General features: G+C 41.3%; 1 pseudogene; it reads right to left on the reverse strand.

Annotated features, from left to right (window-relative positions):
• Nucleotides 1-9,197: 9,197 nt before the first annotated feature.
• On the reverse strand, nucleotides 9,198-10,622 carry LOC118580394 (annotated as a pseudogene).
• Nucleotides 10,623-14,545: the final 3,923 nt, after the last annotated feature.

Consider the following 14,545-nt stretch of genomic DNA (forward strand, 5'->3'; position numbering starts at 1 on the left):
ACAGTGCAAAGACCAGTAAACATGTCAATATGCTAGAATATGTCACCAAACTGCAAGCCCTCCTCCTGGTTAACTTCTGCTATATACTGTGAATTCTACTGCCTGCAACATTTTCAAAAACAGAACAAATTTCCTTCCTAGAACTCAGTTTTACAGAAAAAACCTGTCAGTTGAGAATTCCTTATTTCATATTTTGAAAATGCTGTTATTAATTAGATGAAGACTTTCTTCTTCCTGTCTTCAAATTAAAAAACAATCACTTGTCCATTTGATTGCAAAAGGACACTCACGCTCACAAATAACAACCAGGAGGGAGCTTGGATACATTTGCCTTTTCCATTTCTAGTCTTGTCTTATGTCCTTTAAAGACACAGCATTATGAAATTCAGGTTTTCTCACTGTACTCCCTTCTGCTTAATTGATTTCCAACAAGAATTAAAATGGTTGGGAGGAAAATTTAAAGCAAGTGAAGCACATATACCTGGTGTGAGGCCTTTTAATAAGAGTGTAATCTCATTACACCTTTAAATTGTTGTGCTTGCTGGTTTTATGTCAACTTGACACAAGCTAAAGTCATTTGAGATGAGAGAACCTCAATTAAGAAAATGCTTCCACAAGATTGGGTTGTAAGGGAGCCTATAAAGCATTTTTAAAATCAGTGATTTATGGGGGAGGGCCTAGATCACTGTGGGTGGTGCCATCCCTGAGCTGGTGGTCCTGGATTCTATAGAAAAACATGCTGAGAATTGCAGAAAGATCAAGGAAGTAAACAACACTCCTCCATGGTATCTGCATCAGCTCCTGCCTTCTGTTTCCAGCCCTGCTTAAGTTCCTGTCTTGACTTCCTTTGACAATGGATGAACAATGTGGAAGTGTAATCCAAATAAACTCTTTCCTCTCTCACTTGCTTTTTGGTTATGGTGTTTCATCTCAGCAAACTCTAAGACAGTTGTACTCACAAACACCAATTACATACATCCTTCACTATGCATGTTGCCCACTGTGAAAGAGCAGAGTTTAACCTCTCTATCTTTGACATGATGTTACTGTGCTCTATCACTAGCCAAGGAGCTTCAGGAGGTAAACCTTCTATGCTTTCCACTCAGCCAAGTAAAGTGGATTAGCAGCTCACACCTAGCTAATCAGGATCCATCAGTGAGGAACACGTGTTGGGATGAGATGGTCCTTGTTAGGAGAGCAAACATGACCTCATGCTTCAGAGGTAGGTTCTGTATGAATAAAGAAATCAATTGAATTAATTAATGTAATTACTTTGTGCAGGAAACTGAGTGTAAGCTCTGATGACATACATATGAGTTAAAACACAGTTTCTATTTCCAGAGACCACTTCATATAGGACACCTCATAACAAACCATACTAGGAGAAGAAATATGATATTGGCTCTAGCAAAGAGAAAATTATCAGGCAAAGATGAATGGAAGAGGAAGAGAAGAGCATTCCAAGCAGAGATCAAATTATGGCCAGCATTTCCAAAGAGGTTTAACCTTGTGTGAGCACTCACAAAGAGTATGTAGCCTTCGGGATTGTGCCAAAGACAATTACTCCAAATACAGGGAGAGATGGGGTTAAAGTAGACAGATGTGTTTTCATCAGGGATGTGGACTTCATCACTCAAACAGGGATATGCCCTGAAGATGAGAAGTTGCCTCATCTATGATGGATTAAGATTACATTCTATTAACAGATGCTTCCAACTGGCTTTTGGCTCATCTGCAGAGGTGTACGTGATCCCTGTCCTTCTTTATACCACTTCTCCATGGATCTGCCATTCTGAATCCCTTGTGAGAGCTTGGCTTGAGCCTTTGCAGCAGAATCAGACTCTTATCACTTGGCAGTTCACAGCTCCCCACCTCTGTGACAAAAGCAGAAAATTGCTCAGTATCCCTCTCCTTCAAATCTCTTGGTCTAAAGGAGGCAGCTACAGCGCAGGTGAACAAAGAAGCCTCAGTTGCTGTTTTAGAAGGACATAGACTACTTCTGTGTTGGGCAGAACAGAAAGGAGAGACACAAAGCCCAATGATCTCATAATCCATCTCATTTTCATTATGAGAGATTTTTTATCATCTGTTACTGTCATGACCACTTTAGGTCATCTGAGAAAGAAAGAAGGCTTATCTTGACTCACAGTCTGGGGAGTTTAGTCCATGGCCAGTTGGCTTCATGTTTTCTTGGTCTTTATCCAGGAAGTAGATCATGCTGGGGATATGTGGTGGAGGAAATCTGTTAACCTGTAGCTTAGAGCAGAGAGAGACAGAGACACAGACACAGACAGAGACAGAGAAATGAAAAGAAGCAGGGGTCCCAAAGTCTTCTTCAAGAAGATACCCCCAGTGACCTGACAATCTATCTCCAGTTCCCCTACTTTTCATAATTCTTATGCCCCTTAGTAGCACAAAGCTGGAGACTAAGCCTTTATTTAACACATGAACCCTTAATGTACAGCCAAGACTGTATATAGCATCATCCTGCCTTAGGAACCACTAGGGCTAAGAGAAGGGGAGCCTACACTTCTTAGAATTCTTACATTCCCAACCCAAAAGTCTACTTGAAAAATTTGATAGCATTTTTGTTGTGAATATGCTTGTTTTTATTTTATTTTGAGACATGGTCCCTATACACAGATTGGGTTCAAGCTTACTCTCTAAACAAGGATGAACTTGGACTCTTGATCCTCTTGACTCTACCTCCCTAGTGCTGAGATTATAGGCTATGTGCCCCCACACATGGCTGTATTATACTTTAGTTTTATAGACTTCCCTGTCATTATATGCTTTATCTTAGTATAAAGATCACTATAATCACTTCCAGCTTTGCTCTTAAAAGATTCATGCAGAAACCTTTTTGCTTAGAATCTTTGACTTTAAGACTATTGACTAGCCACAGACCCTAAGCCTTAAAGCTGAGGGATGTTCTCCCTTCTCCCAGACATGTTCTAGTCTCCTCATTGACTAGAGGCTGCTACTGAGTAGATGCTCATGCAGAATGAAGTGTGTCCTCACATACAAATGCATTCCTTTAAAACCTTACCAAGATCAGTCATATTTTCAAGGCACACCATCCAACTCAACTCATTTAGCCAATGTTCCTTGAGAACCTGGATATGTCAGGAAATGTAGTAAAAATTCAGCAATGAAGAAAATGGTTGAAGTTGTATCCCTGAATTCAGCTCCAGTAAAACAGATTGACAACAATGACCTAAAACCTCTTGTAAGCAAAGGGAACTATAATTGTCTAACAAGTAATCTCAAAGGCTCATTTCCAATAACCTGCCCAGGAATTAACCAGAACATGAGTATGTCCTTTCAGTAGAATGCTCTAATTCTGCTGATAATTCCCATATGATAAGGATCATCAACCCTCCTAATATCTCATATCTTAGCTCTGAGTTACTGATACCCAAGTCCACATAGTGCAGCCAACACTGTACTTCATCCTATGAAGAGTAGAAATAAACTGAAGAACTATAGAGAGCAAAAAAGACTTGTACACACATAAGCACTGGAGAAGCCAGAGAAGTTAAACACACAGCTTATCTATTCAATGGAATTAAGTGCTTAGCTGTTTTCCCAGAATGCTGGGGGGAAATACAGTTTATAACCTGGCAATTCTTTGCTACCTGTAGAGCCAGGCCCAGCCTATATCTTCCAGAATTTATGGTTTATTACCCCAGACTCTTTCCCCATAAAACTTTGAGCATTTCTTCTAGGCCGTACAACTCATCCTTGTGAGAAATGTCATTTGTACAAGAGCATAAAGGACTTCTGTGTCATCTTAGGGCCAGACCAATTCTGACATGGACAGGCATTATGTTTACCTCAGTCAATCTCCCTGGACTCCAAATCTCAGGCAATATGTCTGACTCAACAGTGCCCATTATTGTGAAGAAAGCCAGATGTACTTTGTAAAGAATCTCAATGTTAACATGCCTTAAATTGTTGTGCACTTGGGATAGAGTAAATTGTTATCAGAAAACTTTTTCCACCAGGGTTGTGCTGTACTTTACAATATCACTAAAATAAAATGATCTGGGCCAGACTAGAGGTCCTGGTCCACAGCAGGTTACAATGAAATCAGGCTGGGCTGAATTTCATTCTTGTCTCTTCATGGATTGGTTTTCCCCGCCTGCTGTGAAGCCTGCAGGGAATCACCACAAACAATACTCGTGAAGAATAGAAAATGAGTGGAGGGTGGGGGGAATGTGTGGAAGATTATCCCAAGGGGCCAAGAAAACCAACAGCTTAGGAAACTGCTGCCTTTATCCATCAGCCACCACCATCTGACACCATTTAACTCACCTAAGCTTTTTATATGAGCTTGGGGATAGATAGAGAAATGGGCAAGTCCATAGAGAGTAACTAGGGAGAGATTACTTGCCAGTAGAAAAAAGCAATAGGAAGACTTCATTGAAGAAGTCACATGTAAGACCTGGGGGTCTTAGCATGATACATCAAGTAGTGGAGAGTAAGGAGTAGGGCATACCATGGCTCAGGATTTGAATGTGTCAGTGTCAAGAGATGAAAATAAATCTGACTTATTTAGGGTTGATAGCCTGTAGTTGATATGGAATAAGGGTGTGTGAGGTGAATTTAGAGTTTGAAGCAGGCAAATTTACTCAGACAGATGATTTATTCACTTGGTTTTCCTAAGCGTAATTCATAGAGAAAGGAAGGGAGAATGGGGTGATACACTTTAATTATCCCCAAGATCATTCACAGTTCATCTCTAAAGACTGGAAAGAATCTAAGTAGAGAATGGACACCTAGATGTTGGTGTGGACCAGGATAGTCCAAAAGATGTTTACATTTATGATGTTTGCATTTATTTATTATTTGCCTGCATGTGTGCATGCTTGTGTGCATGTGTGTGCACATGCACAAACATATACAAAAGAGCGTTTATGGAGGTTTGAGGGCAACTTGCAACCTTTCATAATGTGGGTTCTAGGGACTGAACTCACATTGTCAGACTGGATGTGAGGTGTCTTGACCCACTAAGCCATCTCTCTGGCCCTATTTATCTATGTTGCTGGGGGAGTTGGCAGTGATCAAAGCGAGGGACATTCAGAAGACGTCCAAGGTTTGTTCAGGCATTCAGGTGGAGTGTGATACTACCTATGACAAAGAGGAAGGTGAGAGAGAGGAACTCTGAAAAGTCTGAACATCCCCACATTTTGATGACCTTTGGATGACCCTTTGCTGGAAATATATCATGTACACAAGTCCTTTCAGAATTTGGGTGAGGATGGACAACTTGATGAAAAGAATTGCTACACTCTCTTATTTTACATTAGCTTCCTTCTGCCAAGAATTTCTCAAATGTCATGCACACCCATTAAATGAACTCCTGTTACTCTCAAGGTGTAAACATCTTGACAGGGGCCACTCTCTAAGCCCAAAGGTTAAGTTCCTGGGTGCTCTTGGATTATTATTTCTGAGAGAGTGCTTCCTTATTCTTAATAAATGTATTTACTTCCTCACACATGCCCTTCAGGTGACAGGATGCTCAGCTTCCCAACAAGCCCTTGCCTTTTTGGAGTTCATATTCTGAGGAGATCTGACAACAAGCAATGGTACAAATAAATCTCAGGGGTGATGTGTGTTGAGAGGAGAAGGAGGCTGTAAAATGCAGTGGGCAAAGTGAGCTACACAAGAAGGTTTATAGAAAGATTGCTAAGAAGGTAAAATTTGGTTTTGTAAATTGCCTTACATGTATAAGTCTATTCTAAAAAATGCTGTACCCTTCACGTTGGTTATTATACTACTGAAGTGGTGGACACTAAGAAACTGGAATCTCATATTTCCCGAAGAAGAAGGCTGAAGTCTTGGCCAGACAGAGGAGGATCTTGTCCTTAAACAAACTTATCAGACCTCCTTGCAGGAGAGTCTGGAGCCATAAAAAATGATGGGGGGGGGGCATACCTTAACCAAGACTGCTTAGCTAGATGTATAACTCTTGCCTTCTACTTAAATGTCAGATCTGTTCTACTATATCCCCTAAAATGGAGTTGGTAGGGGGGTCATTGAATCTCTTCCCAATATACCTCACTGAATAATTCTGTTTCTGCTTTTCATGAAAATTTGGATTTTTAAATCTGGATTGTTACAGCCAGAGCACAGTTCTGACCCTAACATGCATAACAAATTGAAAAGAATTGGCTCCACAGTTCAAGATAAAGAAAGTGTTCTACATGGTGGACAAGTGTTTGTGAGGGTAATCCCAGAGCATGATCAAGATGACTGCAGCTTGCTGTGTAGCAAAGTTCTGGGCATAGAATTGGGTAGAACTCTCCAGATTTCAAATTTCTTTATTGATCAGAGCAACTAAGCATGCACATCACATCCTGTGTATGTTGTTTACTCCACAGGACCTAACCAAGGTTGGAAAAGTGGAAATCACAAAGACAGAGTGTGTTGGAACTGGATCAGATGGGAATTGGAGAAGGCTGAGTTACGACAGTCTACCAATTAAGATCAACTGTTCTCTCCCTCTGGCTTGTGTGTGTTACACCTGCTTCCCCCCAATCAGCTCTTTGCTTGCTGTACATTCTGTGTTGTGCTCTGGATCCCCCAAATGGAAACCCCTTCACCCTCACCTCCATAGGCAGCCTCATCCTGACCATCCTCTCTGTTCTTCTCTGGAAGATCAGCATGTCCTCCTTCTAGCCACCCTTGGCTTCTCTTATACTCATGGCAGGAAGCACTCCTCTGGGAGCTGCACAGACTGAATGCTACCATCACCACAGATCTTTATGGTGGCATAGCACCATAACACTCAAATGATAATGTTATTTACACCCTCCCCACACACACACACCACACACAGAGCAAGAGAGAGCCCAGAACAAACCTGTCTCTCAAGTTAAGAGAGAGGAAGAGGTGTCTACAGAGTGGGAAACAAAGAAACCACATGAAGTCCTGTTGAAAAATTAAAAACTCCCCCTGGGAAGCCCAGTTTATATTGGTGCCACCCATGGCATTTCAAACACAAGCAAGATAAGGCAAATCAGAGGACTCAGAGGACTAGGGAAGCCATTGATATGAGGAGGGGAAAGAAGAGACACACAGGAAGCAAAGAAAACCTTCTTGTATTAGGTAAGAAAGCTCTAGGCCTAGGGTCCTCAACAAAATGCTTTCCAAAGCCATTCCAGGACCGCAGCTTCTCAGTACTTTGTCCAGATAAATTGAAGAATGGATTTCAAGGTCAGCAGGAATGTGAGCTTTGTGTGTGTGTGGGGTGCAGTATCAGTACCTAAGTGACAATTTAGAGAAAGGATGAAAGGAAGGCATGGGAGCTCCTGCATAGCAAGAACAGGTTCCACAGAGCACCCTCAGCCCAAGGCTGCTGTCTGGGCTTCAAAAGCCTTCAAAGGCCGGGTGATGGTGGCACATGCCTCTAATTCCAGCACTTGGGAGGCAGAGGCAGATGGATCTCTGTGAGTTCCAGGCCAGCCTGAGCTACAGAGTGAGTTCCAGGAAAGGCACAAAGCAGCACAGAGAAACCCTGTCTCAAAAAACCAAAAAACCAAAAACAAATAAACAAACAAACAAAACAAAACAAAAAGCCTTCACTGTATTGAAACAAGGCTGGGAGTGTTGAGCGATTCAATCTAGACATCCCAAAGACAGTATTCATGCACCTCTTCATGCTAGTGTCTGGACTGGGATTTGGGCTACACCCTCAGTCTTATCTTCCAAGCAGCTGTGTTCACATAGGTGCTATGGAAAAGAAGAACGAGGCACCAGAATGAAAGCCCACACTTCTACCTAATTCTGATATTACTGGCCTCCAGGCTGGGACAAAACTGTCTATATCACCTTGAGTGTTTTCAGCTAATTTTTGAGGTCCCTGTCCTAAAACTGCTTGAATGGTTTCTCCTGTTCACAATTCCTTTTAGAAACAAAAGCTCCATTTCTTTTTTAATCCTAGACTCCAATTATGCTGTGAGCCATTAGGCCAACAAGGCCAGGACTACATAAAAAGATGTTATTACTTTTTAATTACCAGTAATTACAGCCTGATACTGTTTGCATCTTGATTGTTCAGTTTAATTTCCTTGAAAAGCAGTGGACTTTGCTCTGGCTCCGATAAAACTGCTATGTTTATAATTTCTTATCAATCCTTGTTCTGGGAAGGCAATATTCACTTACACACAAAAGTGGGCCCTCATCCTGCAGTCACCAAATGGAGCAGGCTTTAAGAGACTCAAGAGACACAAGCAGGAGCCCACGTGTTGTCAATGGTTTCCAAGAAATGATTCCAGAAGCAGGGGTGGGGGGTAGGGTTGAGGGGGTGGGGGGCATTTGGTTCTGCCCCAGAGACTGGGTATTTCTTTCACCACTCACTTTTCCTAAAGAAAACTGTTTATTCAGATGCACCCATTCTGGGGATTTTTGTGAATGATCTTGCAGTCACTCATCAGTGCTGGAATATTGGCTGTGATATTGGCCTGCTCTTTTCTGGGTTCTCAGCCATCATTTGTGCCTGTTCATCCACTCCACCCCTCTCTCTTTTTCTGAAATTTTAATGTTATATTCTTTTGTTATTTTGGGCATATTAGGCCAAATAAATTACAGTTGAAATTTATTATTATTATTTATTTATTATTATTATTATTATTATTATTATTATTATTATTATTATTTTGTCAGTTTTGTGTGTGTGAGAGTATGTTTTTCTGTGTGATATATCTGGGAATGGAGGTGTGTGTACTAAGGCATACATGTAGAGCTCAGAGGACAACTTATGGGAATCAATTCTCTTTCTGTGATTGGGTTCTGGGATTAATCTCAGGTTCTCAGGCACACATAGCAAACACTCTCTGAAGCCATATTGCAGGCCCTGTATTGTATTTTTATGTCGCATGAAAAACTACAGTAATATATGTGGCTTTCTTTACATTTCTCTGGGACAGCAATAATTTAAAATTGTGGCTGTTTGAGTGTGTGTGTGTGTGTGTGTGTGCGCGCACGCGCGCGCGCCGGCGTGAACTTCATTGATGGTATTTAAGAGAAGAGAGTAGGGCTTCCTAAGCCCCTCCCCTTCTTCCAGGGGTCTGGGATGGAAACCAAAGGGAGATTCTCAGTGTTGGGAACTGAGTTGAGACAGGGACTTCTTAGCAGCTGGAGGCCTTTCTCTCACTCCTGTATTTTTATTGGGGTAGATGGTCTAGGGCTTTTTACTCCTTGGAGGCCATGTGTTCTATGAGGTCTGCCACCCTGTTGGTGTAGCCATATTTGTTGTCATACCAGGAAATGAGCTTTTCAGAGTTGTTGTTGAAAGCAATGCCAGTCCCAGCATCAAAGGTAGAAGAGTAGGCATTGTTATTAAAATTACAGAAGACAATCTGGTTTTCAGTGTAGCCCAGGATGGCTTTTAATGGGCCTTTCAATGCCTGCTTCACCACCTTCCTGATGTTATCCTTGTACATGACAGCTTTCTCCAGGTAATATATCAAATTCACAATGGACATATTGTGGGTAGGAACATGGAAGGCCATGCCAGTGATCTTCCCCTTCAGCTCTGGGATGACCTAGCCCATGGCCTTGTCAGCACCTGTAGATGCTGAGATGATGTTTTGGGCAGCCCCATGGCCACCATGCCACAGCTTCCCAGAGGAGTCATCCACAGTCTTCTGAGTGGCAGTGATGGCAGGGACTGTGGTCATGAGTCCTTTCACAATGCCAAAATTGTCTGGGGGATCTTGGTCAGGGAGCTAAGTAGTTGGTGGTGCAAGGAGCACTGCTGACAATCTTGAGTGAATTGTCATACTTCTCATAGTTCACACTCATCAAAAACATGGGGGCATCAGCAGAGGAGCAGAGATGATGACTCTTTCGGCCCCACCCTTCAGATGAGCTGCAGCCTTCTCCATGGTGGTAAAGAGCTAGCAGACTCCACAATATACTTGGCACCAGCATCATCACATTTGATATTGGGGGTATCTCACTCACAAAAGAGAAGATAACCTTCCCATTGCTGGCAAGTTTCCTGTTCCCAACCTTAACTGTGCTGTTGAACTTGCCATGGTCAGAATCACACTGGAGCATATAAACCGTTTTGTTGAAGTCATTGAAGGAATTGTTGACGACATCTTAGGTTAGGGTTTCTATTGCTGCGAAAAGACACCTTGACCATGGGAACTCAGACACCATAACCACAGAAAGTCTTATAAAAGAAAACATTTAGTTGAGGTGGCAGCTTACATTTTCAGAGATTTAGTCCATTGTCATCATGGCAAGAAGCATGGCAGCATTCAGAAAGACATGGGGCTGGAGAGGGAGCTCCTACATGTCAATGTTCAGGCAACAGGAAGTAAACTGAGAGTCCTAAATCTTGCAGGCAACAGAAAGTGGTCTGAGCATCACACAGAGTGAAACTTGAGCAAAAGAATCTTCAAAGCCCACCCCCACAGGGACACACTTCCTCCAACAAGTCCACACCTACTCCAACAAGGCCACACCTTCTAACTGTGCCACTCCCTTTGTGGGCCATTTTCTTTCAAACCACAAAGATAGCAACAATATCTTTTGCTAGAGTTGAAGGAAGCCCTGGTAACCAGGCACCCAATGTGGCCAAATCTGTTCACAACAGCCTTCATCATCCTGTCTCAGGGATAAAGCTAGTACTACATTAAAAGATGCAGCTATTTCTGGAACAGATAGACGCAGACAGCCATGTCTGTTCTTTAATGGTTATTTTGACATGTAAAGGATTTCTCATTAGCCCCTCCATCCCCCCGCTTTTTTTTTTTTTTTAAGTTTGGGTCTTGCAATGCAGCTCTGGCTCATGTCACACTCTCTCATTATGTAGCTCACACTGGCCTTGAACTCATGGCAATCCTCCTGCATCAACACCTTGGAAGTTTGAAATATAGGCTTGAACCACAAATTCCAAGTGATATTATCCTACTTTATAAAAAAGATAAGACTGAGGCTAGTATTTTACCAATGCTAACAAGCCCAACAGCAAAAATAGATCATGCGTCTGTTAACAGGAAGCTTGGGAAATCCAAGGATAATCATAGTCTCTAAAATAACAATGTATTTAGGACTCAGATAGCAAACTTAACTCAAAACTTGGTCTCAAACTATATATTTCCTCAAAGCATTTTTTTTTTTTAATTTTCAGTCTGGAGGTTAGAGACAGATGGAAGGAGGAGGGGTGTCAGGATTGAGGGCTCAGAGGAGTTTCTTTGGTCTGGCGAATCGTCCTCTGGGGAAGAGTTTTGGTAGACAAATAGAATTCATTTTCAGGGGAAATAAATGAAGTGAGCCTACCAGCTGGCTATTTCACCTGAAATCGTCCTCTGCTTTCCCAACTTGGTAAGGATTGATCACTCCTCTCCTCTTGTTGCTGTTCTAGTTTCTGAGAAGATATGCACTTTGCTTTCTCTCCCCTTCACGTAACTGCCACCCTTGCATCAGCCCTGAACATTAGCATTCAGCCATTGGTATTCCACTAAAAAGTTAAAATCCATAACGTCTTGTTAGACTGTAATGGATGAGTGCCACCTGTGGAAAGACTGAGGCTTCAGTCAGGCCATGGTTCTCCTTCGCTGGAGCTATACGGGTTTAAAACAGAGTTTGTCCAGCCAGGGCTTGATATTGAACCATGTGCATGAAGTTACTCTATCAAGGAGTTACAGCCCTGGAAAGAGTTGATTTAGATTACATTTAGAGTATCTTTCAACTCTAGGAGTCAATCATTTTATACAAAGGGACACTTGGAGACACACTTCCTCCCGGCTGCTGACCACTGCCACATTCTCAAAACTTCCTGCTTTGGACACTGAAGTTGAGACAGTCACCTCTACTTCTACTGTGATATCCATTCTTGGCTCCAGGATAATTGCATTCCAAAAGCTGCAGTGCACATGAATGCAGCAATCTAGAATGGCAACGGACAAACAAACAAAGAATTACTTAGCTATTTCTAAATAATTTCAAAGGTAAGTAAACGCAACAAACAAATGACGCTGAAGCTGAATGCACCCAGAGTGAGGAACTGGGCATTGTTTACCTACCTCTTTGCTAAAGTAGTTTAACAATTTGTCTTTAAATAATCACAATAGAAACTTTCCCATCCTCTTTTTCTCTCTCATCCTCCACTTCTTCCTCCTTCCTCTTAGTCTCTTCTCTTTCTCCTCTCTCCTCTCCCAGTAGAGCTCTTCCTTCTCCCAAATAGTCAACCCTGGCCCTGTTTCTACCTTGTACTCTTATACATATGTAAGTGTGTGTGTGTGTGTGTGTGTGTGTGTGTGTGTGTGTGTGTGAGAGAGAGAGAGAGAGAGAGAGAGAGAGAGAGATCTGTTTGAGTCCTGCCTTATTGCACTAATGTGATATTCTCCAATGCTTTCCTTTTTCTGCAATGACTTGGAATTGTTTATAAAGACTGAAACTGGCTTACCTTAAGCCATGTATATCTTCACACCTATCCTTAACCCTGTCCTGCAGGAGCACCTGTCATTATTGCCTAGATTCTAACTCATCGTTTTTTAAATCACCTTATGTTTGCACTATGTCATATTGTATCTCCTCAATACTCAGTTTCCCCACACATTCCTTTCAATTCCTAAAACACTCCTGACATTCTTTTCATCCATATTAGGAGCCAAATTTATAAGTGCAGTGATAAAATGAGCTGAAAATACTTAAATGTTTATGTTTTAAATAATTTTTATTTATGTATGTGTTTGCTTGTGTCCTCGTTGCTGCAGCAAGCATATAGAAGTGAGAGATGACTTGTGGGAGTTAGTTCTCTCTTTGTACCAGTGAGTTGAGTATTTGAACTCAGGATATCAGCTTGGTGACATGTGCTTTACCTGCTGAGCCATCTTGCTGGTTAGTTTCACCTATATTGTCTCCTTTGTCTGTGTTTTCACCCCTGAATGATACTTACTCCAGAAGCTCTCTTGATGTTTTAATGGCCACTTATGTCACTTCATTACGGAGCACAAGAGTGTTAACATTGTTCATCATGCTTAAAGAGTAAGTCTCCATATAGATTAGATTTTTTTTCTGGTTTTTGTCTCATTAGCACTTAGTTTGAAAGACTACCTGATTTTTATCTCATAAAAGTAAAAGAAGAGTCTGCATTTCTTGGGGGAAACATAACCAAATAATGCAGAATGACCCAAATAGTCCTGGACACACATTAACTGGAGCAAGGGATGGTCTTTGGTGAATGGCTGTAGGCTTCAGTGAGGAAACATGAGCATTGTATACTTGAGAATAAATGAGAGTTGGGAAGGGGGTCATGTTGAATGGGAGATATATGCTAGTCAGAAATGCTAGCCTATTCCCAAGAAAACCTTGGATGAAAAATATCACCATTATTATTTTATGGAAAGCAAAAATTGCAAACTAAAGATGTCATAAGCAGCTTCAGACACAGTATGAGTGAATTTTGTGCTTACAGTACTCAATGGGCCTCTTCCAGCTTCCTTACCCTTCAGCAATGCTGAGGTCAATATTGGTCTTTGATTCTCAGAAGAGTCTTGAAATACTGTATCCACTTCATCACAAATGAAATAGATGGAGAGAAGTGAAGCTACTTAGCCTACGCCATAGCTGTCATCTATCCATCTATATTTAGTTCATTCTCTCTCTCTCTCTCTCTCTCTCTCTCTCTCTCTATCTCTCTCTCTCTGTGTGTGTGTGTGTGTGTGTGTGTGTGTGTGTGTGTGTGTGTGTGTGTGTGTACCAGTCTTGGAATGAGGCCCAGGATTTTGTTAGAAAACTTCTTTACCACTGAGCTACATTCCACTATTTATTCATTTTTGAGTTGGATTAAAGACTTAGCACTTTATTAAAAGCCTATATAAAGTATTTAATCAGAGGCAAAACTACTTCATTTACCACATGGTGTCTCCCTGTGGTAAGATTAAAAAGTACTATGGACAGTGTCAATGAGTCTTTGCTCATAGTAGAGAGAAGGGTAAGCTAAGTGCACTGAAGTAAGCATATGTTCTGCTAAGTCATTCAAACACTTAGAGATTTTCTTGCTGTTTCACTATTTAAAGCCATGTTCCTGCACACCCATCAATCCCCACTGGTAATGCTGAGCTGTGAGTCATGACCTCTACAAAGGAAAAAGCTTTACTGAGGCAAGCATATTCCCTATAAGTTCAGTACCTGCATATATAAGCCAGCCAGGGTGTAAAAAGTAAAAACTCAACTTTGCTCAAATCTAATATAATAAGCCATTGGAGGTTAGAGAACAAATGTCCAACAGCTCAAGTTCCTACTGCCATTTCCCCTTAATAAATGAGAAAGTGGAGCTGACCACATCTTTCACTAAATAGAAATATAAATACTCACCACAGGACACTTCACTTAAAAGTTTATATAAGAAAAATGTTTTCAAGTAGTTTTAAATCAATTTTAGTTCCATTGCTGACATTTAATGAGTCATAAGCTATTTAGGAAGAAAGTATATAAAATACATATTTTAAAAAAAATGTATAGCAGGAGACATGAATCTGTGGAAAGAAACTACTGAGGACCCAAGTTTAGTTCTGTCATT

This window comes from Onychomys torridus, chromosome 3 (assembly GCF_903995425.1).
Source record: "Onychomys torridus chromosome 3, mOncTor1.1, whole genome shotgun sequence".
NCBI lineage: Eukaryota > Metazoa > Chordata > Mammalia > Rodentia > Cricetidae > Onychomys > Onychomys torridus.